This window comes from Acyrthosiphon pisum, chromosome A1 (genome assembly GCF_005508785.2).
Source record: "Acyrthosiphon pisum isolate AL4f chromosome A1, pea_aphid_22Mar2018_4r6ur, whole genome shotgun sequence".
Lineage (NCBI taxonomy): Eukaryota > Metazoa > Arthropoda > Insecta > Hemiptera > Aphididae > Acyrthosiphon > Acyrthosiphon pisum.
In genome coordinates, this window is record NC_042494.1 from 84772995 (window position 1) to 84785389 (window position 12395).

The following is a 12395-nucleotide window of genomic DNA, read 5'->3' on the forward strand; positions in this document are numbered from 1 at the left end:
GATTTTACAATGACGTGTGTTTTTTTGTGTATGCGTACAAGTTTTATAGTAAAAAAAAAGGTGGGTAAGTGGATGTCGCTCTGCTGTACAGTAAATTACAAGTGGGTCACTGTATAATGTATGGTATTAAATTTGAATTCATTGATATAATATCATTGTATAAGAAAAACGATTCTGAGCGGAGACGGTATGTCAGTCTAGGTATAAGACATAATATTATATATGGTATTAAAAAAAAATTGACCTATAATAGGTACCTATAATAAATTCCAAATTAATCAAATCACAATATTCATTAGGTACTTATAACGCGTTATACAATATGTAATTTCGTCCAAATTTGAACTTAAAATGACTATAAAAATAAACTGTGCTTATGTATTTCTTAGAATTTTTGGTAACAGAATTAAATATTTACGTGAAATCTTGTTTTAAATTTTCAATCCTTAGCTATAAAAGTTGAACATTTTATAAATTTTTAACTACAAAATAATTATTCAATTTTAAATTTGATAAATTTTGTCAAAATTTCAACTTCAAATGCTTATAAAAAAAATGTGTGCTTATGTATTTTTAATATTTTACAATTGCTATTGTAACAATATATCAGGAGCCTTGCATTAAATTTTCACGCATTTTTACCAAACAAATAAAATTTTATTGATATTTATAGAAAAAAAAACTAAAAAAATTGAAAACCGAAAATGTCCGTAAACAGCTCAAAAAGAGTCAAAATATTTTCAAAATTGTATGGTATATAGGAAATGCTAATATAAACATTCAGTAAAATGTTCATGTATCTACAGTTATTCGTTTTTGAATTACAACAAAATAAGAAAATCGCTACATGAGAAATCGAGTGAATATCCAATGTTGTAAAAATTTAAATTACAAACGATCATAAAAATTTAATTTGACTTTCTTATAGATATTTTTTGTTTGATAAAGGTAGATAATCTTATAAGGAATCTTGTATTACATTTTAAAATCTTAGATTTAAAAAGAAAAATTTTTATGAATTCTTAACTCAAAATTAATTTGCTAATTTTCGTGATTTTTCCATATTTTGTCAATTTTTGAACTTTAAATGCTTATAAAAAAAAAACTGTGACTAAGGATTTTTAATATTTTTCATCTGCCTTTGAAACAATATACTTGGAGCCTTCTATTAAATTTTCAAGCTTTTTTAATCAACAAATAAAATTTAATTGATATTTTTAGAAAAAAAACTAAAAAAAATGGAAAATGAAAATGTCTCTAAACAGTTCAAAATAAATCAAAATATTTTGAAAATGTTATCGTGTATAGAAAATGGAAATATAAACAACCATTGAAAATTTCATGTCATTTGTTTTAAAGTTACACTAAAAACCAAATTCAATTTTGTGAAAAATCGATTTTGCGTAAAAATTCCCGTTTTTCATAAATTTTTCTTTGTTTTTCACGGTGCTTTGAAAATTACTGGGAATTTTGACCTCCTCAATGCACCCAACGATATTCACTTTCCAATCAAACAAGATACTGAAGTTGAAAATCGAAGCATTATTTCGACTACTTTATCGTGTACACAGACACAAAAATAAAAAAATTAAAAATTAAAAATTAAAAAATAAAATAAAATAAAAAAATAAAAAAAAACATACATCATTGTAAAATCAATACATTCATCGTCCCACTCAGAATCTAAAAAATATTTAAGCATATTTAAGCGCATATATCAGGATTTTTAACCGCATAAGTGCATACATATTTCCGTAGTTTTTAGTGCATAAGCTTCCGGGCACTACTCATATCAATAACAATATTTTAAATTTTAAATGTTTGAATTGTGTAACCTCTTGTGAGCTGGACCCTTTGAAATATCATTGCGACGCCTTAGAGGGAAAAATCTTATTTGGAAATATTCAGCATTGGGTAGAAATTTGATATAATTTATATTGAGAAGCTAAGATCTTAAAAATAGGTACATTTAGACCTATACCAAAAGCCAAAAATATGATTGTTAATTAGATAATATTTTTGAAAATGTTGACATACTTAAATAGAAATTCTAACTAGTATTTTCTGAGTTATTTAACTTTATGTACTAAGGATGATAATAATAAATTAATAATATTATATCATTAATATAATTATATTGCATTATTATATATTAATAACAAATTATATGAAATATAAAATTTTATTTAGTCAAGTTATTAATGTACTCGGATAATTTTTACAAATTATAGAATTGTAAGAAATTAATATTAGCTACTAAAATTTTAAAATCATAATAGCCCTCATATCTATTCTAAAACTGTTAGCCATAGACTAGATATTATACTACTTAAAGTTTATAATAACTCAGATACTACGTATACTCGAATTTTGATTTATAACTATCAACATTTTCAAAAATATCTTCTCCTCACCTATTTACAATAAAAAGGAGTAATTATCATTTGAAAAAAAAATGGTTTACCACAGGACATTCCTTAAATTATTTAAAAAAATTCTAAAAATTTGAATTGGAATAAATTCATTATTAAAGGACAAAATATAGGGATGATCATGATAGGTGAATCACCCTGTGTGTTGTAATATTACTTAAATAGTTAAATGATACATTAATCTTCTTCATAATTTCAATAGTCTACCTTATTCTTTATCTTGTTTACAATGCTCCATATTTTTACAGCTTCTGCTTCTTCCGCGAGACCTAAACTTTGAACTAATGTAATTTTTTAGGTATTAAGTTGTTTTATATATCCAAAGTGGACTATAAAGTATATAAATTAAATAAATTCTAAATATTTATTTCAATACAAATTTGGGAAAATTTTTATTTTTATTTTTGAATAGAAACTTCTGAAATAGGATCAAATGTCGTAGAGTCGTAGAGTTAACGCGAATTTTTAAATGTTTTGAAAGGTTTCAATGGAAACCTATTTTACTTCCACTACCGCGTATGTGCTGCTATAGATTATATAGTAATTATTAGTTCTGAAAAGTGAAAACTCAAATTGAACACGACTGCAGGGAGCTTTCAAATGTTTTTGTTTACATCAGTGATAAAATTGTCTACCTTAGAAAAAGTAGTTCTTACAGTTTACACAATGTAATGAAGTGTATTAATGGCCACTTGCGCAAATTAGGTTATATGTATAAAAATATTACAAACATGAACCTAGGTAGGTTTAATGTATATATTATATTATATTGTGACGAAATATGTAAAAATGTGTAAAATAAAATATGATATATTATAATATATTTTATATATGATTTGATTTGGCACTTCTAAAATCCCCCCCTCCTTGGCCCTAACTTAGTAAACAATTTCCTGTAATCTTAACATGATTTCGACATGACGTGCGTGGTTAGTAGTTATATATGGTTGTGAAATAACCGATAGCCGTTTCATTCCGTTTTGATGACTAAAATTGTACAATGATATATTAATACATACTTATTATTATATTAAACATCAATGCGTTCGGTTAAATAATCTATAAGTAATAAAAAAGTTGAATTTAGTATAATTATTTCCAATGACTTATGTTTTTTTATGGGACTTCAGAGTACACAATAATGTATTATATTTATCACTATACAACGAATACTTTTATCTCACATAAGAAATCATACCACGAGTTAACACAAATAAAAATTACACATTTTATTCTGCAAAAATGTTTGGTTGTCTTCCAAACAAAAATATTTTTATGCATTATAATATTTAAACACAATACAAAAAGTACTATAAATTATTATATTATATTATATTATATACTATTATTATATGAGCAGTAAAATAGATTGAAATATATAATCAATCGCGTGATTTCTTTCATTATAATATAAATATTACATTTATTTGTACGAAACGATTAAGGATTATATAACAATTTTAACAAGCAAGAAATAATAATTGACGTCTGCAAAAAATTCAAATTATTTAGTTGTACCTATAGTCGTGTTCTATATTATATTAGTGGTAGACGTGTTGTAGTACAAAGAGCAAAGATCTACATAATGAGTGCTATAGAATATTTTTGTATACACTTCAGGTAAAGGTCGAATACTTTCAGTTTTTGTAACTTTTTTTAGTGATGCAAGATTTTTTGAAATTACAAACAATCATCACGTCCATATGTAAAATAGTTTTCAATTATAAATTCGTCGTACCTATAGTTATATGTTAGCATAACTTAACTAAGCATATTAGTTATCAGTTATCAGTTATTATCACCTACCTAGGTACATGATATTTACGAAAATAAAATCCTGCATCTAGAGCTGTAATATATTCTGATGTCAATTTTAATTTAATTTCATATGGAATTAGTAGTTATTATATAATATATTGTGATATAATAATAATTAATGTGTCGTATGTGAAAAAATATTTTAATATGTATACGTAAGCACTGTATAGTCCTGTAAAGGTTACCAACTACTAAGACATTATATTTAAAAATTAAAATAGTATAATGAAGGTATTTACAGCACTGTCTAATAAGTAATAAGAAAATATAAGTTATTATTTTATAATCATTAACGAAAACGATAAAAGAATTATTACGATCCGTTTCCACTAACAGTCATAAAAAATGGTTCTTCGAAAAATCGAGAATAACGCAATACACATGCATATACATATACATATCTACCAATAGTAAAATTATCATTTTTAAGTTTAATACTTAAAGAATAACAGGAATATCACTCAAATAGGTATGTACTATAAAAAAATAATAAAAAAAAATAACCACTAACGTGTATAGCATGCACGTGGCACGTAATTGGGATTGTTCATGTTTGATAATGACTCACAAAAATGTACATTTATGTTTCAAAATCTGTATATTGGTGCCTCAAATATAGAAATAAAAATAAAAAATGTATTCAAAACGTATAACGGTTTTCACCCAATCTTGGGTATATATTATATGGTTATCAATAATATATAACGTGTGTATAATACTACATAATATTATGTAATAATATATATTATTGTATTTTAATATCATGTATTATGTATTCCTCGAAGTTTAAACAGCGGGGCTGTGCATTTATTATTTTATTACGATCGACTCTGTTAAAAAATTACAATTAATGAGTACCTAGTGAGATATAAATCTAATTTAAGTCACAACCATTCTAAATAGGATGTTTAATTTGACATATTTAGACATTCTACTCGTACCTTAAAGTGCAAAAAATTGTATATAAATGGTTATTTACATTTTTATTGCATTTATTTGTTTATGCTTTTTATTGTATCTAAATACTTTGCATAAATATTAAATATGTGTGATGTAACTATATATGGTCATACCTCATACAATAGATTATTCTCAACAATACTTTTTTATTTTTTAAATTCAATTGTCAATACCTATATTGGTTATTACCTGCAATCTCAATTCTATACTCGGAATATACTCATCTTTGAAAAATAAATAATTGAGTAGGTACTTTTTACAGCATATTTTAAGGATACTTAGAGCATTTAAAATTCGCAATTGTGCTCTATAGTATACATATTATAACACCTATAACTAACTAAAAACAGCATTAACTTAGATAAATAAGATTTAGAAAACTACAAGTGGTACCTATATAATAATAGTGGTCTTGAATAAAAAGGGCAATAAATCAACTCAAAACAATTATTACAAAACGAAACTTGTGATACCTAATCTTTATGGCTTTATAGATTTAAATATTGATCTTGTTTTGAAATTTCAATACCTGTATAAACGTAATATATTTTCTATTTTTTTAGAAATGCATCTCATGAGTAGGTATAACATAACTTATTGTTTACTCGATTTACAGTGACTGTCAAATTTAATGTGTACTGCACACTACACACTACACATTTTATTATGCATATAGGTACCTACTCGTGTACATAAATGAACCCACCTAATGATAATATGTATAAATGCATAGGTATGTACATATTTTGGTAAACGTAATAACTGCAGTTCGTTCATCGTTTTTATGTTCGATGTTTGCAGAGTAGGCAGCCCATCCCGAAATGTCAAGTTCAATATAAATTCTTAACTCTAAACCGTTAATACCTGTAATCGTTATTACCCATATTATACCTAATATTATTATTAATAATTTTATCGTTGTACTATATTTGTTCTGATATTTACGAAGATTTATATAGGATTTATGTGTTACATTAAAGTTTCGGGGGAAATGTACTTATATTATTATGCTTCATCGCCCCGGGTATCGCTTCAAAATTAAAATCAATAAATCATCGAGATTAGAGCGGGATACTCGATATATTTCGTAGTTATTTCACACTTAATAACGTTGGTATGTATATTTATTCAACAGTCAACACTCAATATGATATTAAGGGGACGTTAAACCTATCGTATTTGTTTTCGTTACTCACACCCATGCAACACATATTAATATGAAATATTGCAGTGTACCTGCATATATCATATTATAATATAATAAATAAATCTATCGTAATACAAGTTGAGACGTTGAGTCATATGTATAATACCCTAAACACGTACACACATGTGTGTAATATAAATATACATATTATAATATATTGATAATAAATAATTTAGGAAGCGATTTTAAAGATAAAACTCCCATTTCAAAAATTAAATTGTAAAAGCATATTTTCATTATGGCCAGTTAGAAGTCTAAAGCAATCAGTCATAAAACAAATATTCGTAAGTTAGATTAATATCAGATCTTTCTAACCTAATTTTTTTAAGGATAACCCATATCAAAAATTTATGAATTATTAAATAAATAACGGTTTATAATGTATATAATGATTTACTGTGAAACCGAGAGACTTAGAGAACTGTAACCATAGAACGATCAATAAAAGTTAAAAATATTATTTAATTCTCGGTACAAGAATAAAATATAATTTAAATACATTATATCATAAGTTAGAACTACATAATATATAATATGAAACATAAATTATATATTATCTAACATCTTAAATGTCCAAGCCATATCTTATTATGTAGAATTTTTCTGTATTATTGTTATTAATTATTGTGTACATACATACTTTTTAATTTAATCACTTCAAATTCTGATGAACTTTTTTATAGTAATAATGACGATTTAATCGGTTTCCTAGTTAATCGTTCATACAAATAAAAATACATAAAACAGTATTATAATTAATCAATAGATATACCCATATAAATATATAATAGGTACAGTGTACACATAATATGTCGTATACTCGTGTATTATACAATTTGATATACTATAATATTATCGTACACATTTATGTTTAAATATTAATCAATAGTCGATGACCAATGGTCAGCGTTTGATACTTTGATTGAAGGATTTTTATAATATAATATTGTTATAGATAATTATAAAAATGAACCAGTTCTAAATTTCTAATTGTCGGAACCAAATGAGCAGATATGAAAGACGAAACTAAAAACTATAAAATAAACAACTAAACTTACGTATAGAGTATGCATATAATATGTAGGTTATTAATACTTAAGTACTGAGTCTAGGTATAGCCGTATAGGTATAGGTATAGGTACCTGTCTGTAAAACAATAACTGGCATAGTCGGGGTCCCATGTACTTTTTTTTCAATATTTAGAATAACTTAGAATGCCTCAGATAGAGGTAACAAACAGTACCATAAATTATATTTATTGATCTAATAGCTGTGTATGTTGAAAGATAAGCCCCTCCCCCACAGCCATGACAAAATGATTTGACCGCCCCTATATTACCTACTTATACCGTATTTTTTATCAAGGAAATGAGCTACAGTCAATTTGTATTAGCTAGTACCTATACCTACCTACTTTGTAGTTAGTAGTTGGTAGATATGCCTAGAGAGGATATATTACCAAGTACAATCATAAATAATAAAGACTATGATCTATACGTACCATTGCTAAATATAGTACACATTTTCACAACTCCCATTTTATAAACTTATTCATATTCATATTCATATACGTATTCATCATAATTCATAATATTGTAATCAATTATCAGTATATCAATTTTTAATTTTGTATTTATTATCATTTAGTTATATTGTTCGTAATCTAAAATTAAGAATATTTTTATTTTATAACTACTACCTACTTACTACTTACTACTCAAATGATTTTATTTTTTTTAAAACTGTTTTGAACGCTTAAAAAAATATATTTCTAGGATAGAGATGGGGTTCCCCAAAACCAATGGCCCCTGTACCCCCCTTACTCCGGGATTGTACCTACCTACTACCTAGTAAGTTAAATGGTGGTTACAAAAAATTGTAAATACTAAAACATTATACACATTAATTTAAAAATAACTAGGAATATTGAGGATCTTATACTAATTTAAATTTTTCAATTGTATAACTAAAAATGTATACTTGAAATTTGAATCAGCGTTGAATACGAGGCGATAATTTTAGAGCTACGAAACTTTCAAGTTGTCGAGGATCTTATTGAGCAGAAGGCGGAAACCTTATCTGTTTTTCCAGAGCCGGGCACCTTTATATACCTAATAATTATAATAAATTTCACCCTCCACGAGGTCTCATTGAACCATGTATCCATACGTAATGTGAACATGAGTAATTTTAACTTAACTTCCTTAATAATGGTTTCCGCTAAGAAATTCAAACAGTTTAAAAATCAGCGTTAAAAATCACGTCTTTAAAAATTTTTAAAGACGTGATTTCCGTGGTAATGCGTATTTTAGTCTAAAGTGCAAATGTTTTAATTTAAAATATGAACAAATTGTACAAAATTATAAAATTACACCTTAAAGTTTAAGAAAAATTTGCGAATTTGCGAAACGCGTACATCGTATTTAAAAGAGGTAATTTTAGCAGATGTATTAACAGCCCGGATAGCTCAGTCGGTAGAGCATTAGGCTTTTAACCTAAGGGTCCAGGGTTCGAGTCCCTGTCCGGGCGAACTTTTTGCATGTTTTTCACGCAAATATTTTCCAATTTTTTTGCAACCACCATTTGCATTGAAGGAGCATTATGTCGTTCGTTATCACGTGTGTTCGTCGCCAACTCTAGAAAACATACAAAAACACATTTTCAAAATCGTGACTACCGACCGCGTTCAACAGATGGCGCACCTCGTACCACGCCGGCAACAAATAATGTTGGTCAGCCATAATTCATATTTTATACCATTCATTTTCACGATGACGATAGATTGTACGATTTCATTGTAATATTCAATGGTATTTTATGAAAACTAAAAATAAATCCCAAATAATGGTTGATTAATAATTATGAATAAGATTAAATAAAAATGATATTCCATAAACACAATATGACCCTACACGCAAAATCTGCGTTTCCTCGATACTTCTATGGTTAATTTTTGTGTTTGATTTAAAAAAAAAAAAAAATTCTAAATTCAGTAGAAATTTTACTAATTGATTGTTTACTTGTTTGTAATTTGAATTTCCTGTTTGCTCCAGGACAACCGTTTCTGATGACCGATGAATTACGAAGTAGTTGCCACACGTTGTAGCGTTTCCTGCGAAAATAAATAGACAAAACATTTTTATCGCAGGAAACGAATAGAACAATAGGCTTGCATTATTGATAGACTGATTCAAATATACAATTTTATATAAAAAATAATATATAAAACAAGTGTTGAAATTAAAAAAACCAAACAAGCTGAATATGCAGAAGACCGTTCATATCCAATATCATACACAACCATTTTTTAGAGATATGAGAAAAATTACCTTTTCGAAGTACCTATAAAGTGTATTACCAAAAATAGTCACTAAACGACATATATTATTTTCCAATAAAAATACGTTTACCATAAAGTTGACATTTTCGAGGTCATGCAATCTTTTTGTGTATTTCGTCAAATAAAAGTTTTTTTTTTATTGAACAATTAATATACTATCTAACTTTGACAAATGAAAACGATGTGTCAATATGGCTGTTTGGTATTTGATAAAATAAATCAATTAAATCGACATTGGGGATTTGGTCCAAGGAGTTACTGATGTTGTAATAATAGACACTAAGACATATTTTGTTCGAACCGGATTTGAGTGCATTGTGGTATTGTGTACCCATTATAAATTACTATTATGATAAATAGGATGTGCCTGACCGAAAGTATAAACTATAATATAGTAATTTATTATTGTGTATTACGGCGTTATTCTTATTTATTGGTAAAGCGCACGATTGCACTAAGATCACAATATGACAAATTACTGTTTACAATATAAATTTCATCAGCACGTCGTAGGGCCAAGGTGAAGTTTTTTTCTTAAATTTGTACATCGAAGCACGACAAAACGCACGCAAAACTACAGTGATAAAGGATACGTGAATACGGGTATAGGTTACATCGTGGCAATTTGTACTCTGCGGTTCGCTAGGAATCGACACAATATCGTTATATTATTATAAAGTCGAAAGAATCTATTTCTTCGATACTTAGGTATAAAAAGTTATAATTTTGTAATATTAAAACCCAAGCACGCGATCCGACGACGAGCCCGCCGCCGTGGATCGAACGCGCCCGTCGGCGGGTTTCGCGTGTACATTGGATATTCATATTATAATAGGTTATAGGTATATACCAAATACCTACACATTATTATATTATGTTGAACGCCATCGTATGTGTGCCTATAAAAATATACCTCCTAGTATATAATTATACATGTAAATCGTCGTCGTAAACGACCGTGCACCACCGCCAGTCGCCACGGATATATTATATATATAGAAGAGCAATTAATAATACCTACGTATATTATATTAAAATATACCATTCGTCGTGGTCTTCGTCGCCATTCGCCGCCGATGTTAGGTTTTTTTTCCCGAATAATATAATATACGAAGGCGATGGACGATATATAAAGCCGCCACTGATATGCAGCAGCAGCACCACTGTTTTGAGTGGGAGAGAGAGGCGCTTCGTCGTCACCGGAGGAGATAATAACGATTCCAGTTTTTTTTTTTTTACTTAATTGTGCGTGCTTGCATGCGTGTGCGCGTGTGTGTGTGTGTGTGGAAGGGAGGGAGGGTGCGTGATGTGCAGTCCGATCGGAAATCGTTTATGTACGAGATTTCAAAAACCTACGCTTATAGGGCATATAGATCGAGTACCCCCTGATTAGTGATTTGTACGCCCCGAGTATAAAGTCAAAACGGATCAGAAAAAGTGTTTTCTACGCACGACAGTATAATATTATGTAAAAATACACTCGCCGCTTTTATAACTATGTATAATAATATGTTTATTATGCCATATAAGCGGGGTGGTCCATAATTGGATACACTAATTTTCTCGATCAGTTTTCGTATCTTCGTATAAAAGCGGGTTTTATATGTAGTTGAAAGCACTTATATAGTTACATAACATGTATATAATATGTATTTTTCATTATTTTATAGGTTTTTAAAAATTTTTTAAATGTCTAGTTGACCGATATAAAGCGCCAAAGCGGTAATATGTAGGTACCCCATGGAATGTGTAGTCTATAATCTATTAACTATTCCAAATCTTCAATAAATTTTGAATGCCGATTAAATAAAAAAGTCTATTATTCTATTATCAATAAAAAAAACAACAATACTTTTACATCGAAAAGGTTATAAGAATATGTTGGTACACTGATAACATTTTATTCAACTAATATTATAGATTAGTCAAAACTTAAAAAAGGCGGGTAAGTCGTGGATGTCGCTCTGCTGTACAGTAGGTTACAAGTGGGTTACTGTAATGGATGGAATTAAATTTGAATCCAATGATATTATATCATTGTATACGAAAAACGATTCTGAACGGAGATGATTTGTCAGTCTAGGATATATTATTTTTAAAGAAAAACTTATGGAGAACCTTGTACCAAATTTTAAAAACTTAGTTATAAAAGAAAAAATTTTTACGATTTTTCAACCACTAAATTACTTGCAAATTTTCGCAATTTTGACATATTTCGTATAAATTTGAACTTTAAATGCTTATAAATAAAAATTGTGACAATGTATTCCTTTTATTTTGCAACTGCTATTGTAAAAATATGTTAGGAGCCTTGTATTAAATTTCCAAATCTTAGAATTAAAAAGAAAAACTTTTATGAATTTCTGTCTAAGATAATTTGAACATTGCCGTAATTTATACGTATTTAGTCAAAATTTGAACTTTAAATGCTTATAAAAAAAAAATCGTGACTATATATTTCTTTTATTTTTCAATTGCTATTGTAAAAATATATTATGAGCCTTGTATTAAATTTTGAAATCTTAGATATAAAAGGAAAATTTTTTATGAATTTCTAGCATAAAATAATTTACGAATTTTCGTGATTTTTACATAATATGTTGTCAAAATTTGAACTTTAAATGCTTATAAATAAAAA

The 12395-nt window shown here is 27.5% G+C and overlaps 1 long non-coding RNA gene and 1 other non-coding gene across 2 annotated transcripts in view; one reads left to right on the forward strand and one right to left on the reverse strand.

Annotated features, from left to right (window-relative positions):
- Window positions 1-8129: 8129 nt before the first annotated feature.
- Window positions 8130-12395, reverse strand: part of LOC107884583 — a 23894-nt gene continuing 19628 nt past the window's right edge. The window contains exons 2-4 of the long non-coding RNA XR_001680025.2: window positions 9438-9529; window positions 9120-9241; window positions 8130-9053 (exon numbers count right to left, since the gene is read on the reverse strand). This is a non-coding gene — a long non-coding RNA (uncharacterized LOC107884583). The remainder of the gene's footprint in view (window positions 9054-9119; window positions 9242-9437; window positions 9530-12395) is intronic.
- TRNAK-UUU lies at window positions 8874-8946 on the forward strand. The gene has a single exon. It is a non-coding gene; the product is annotated as a tRNA-Lys (tRNA).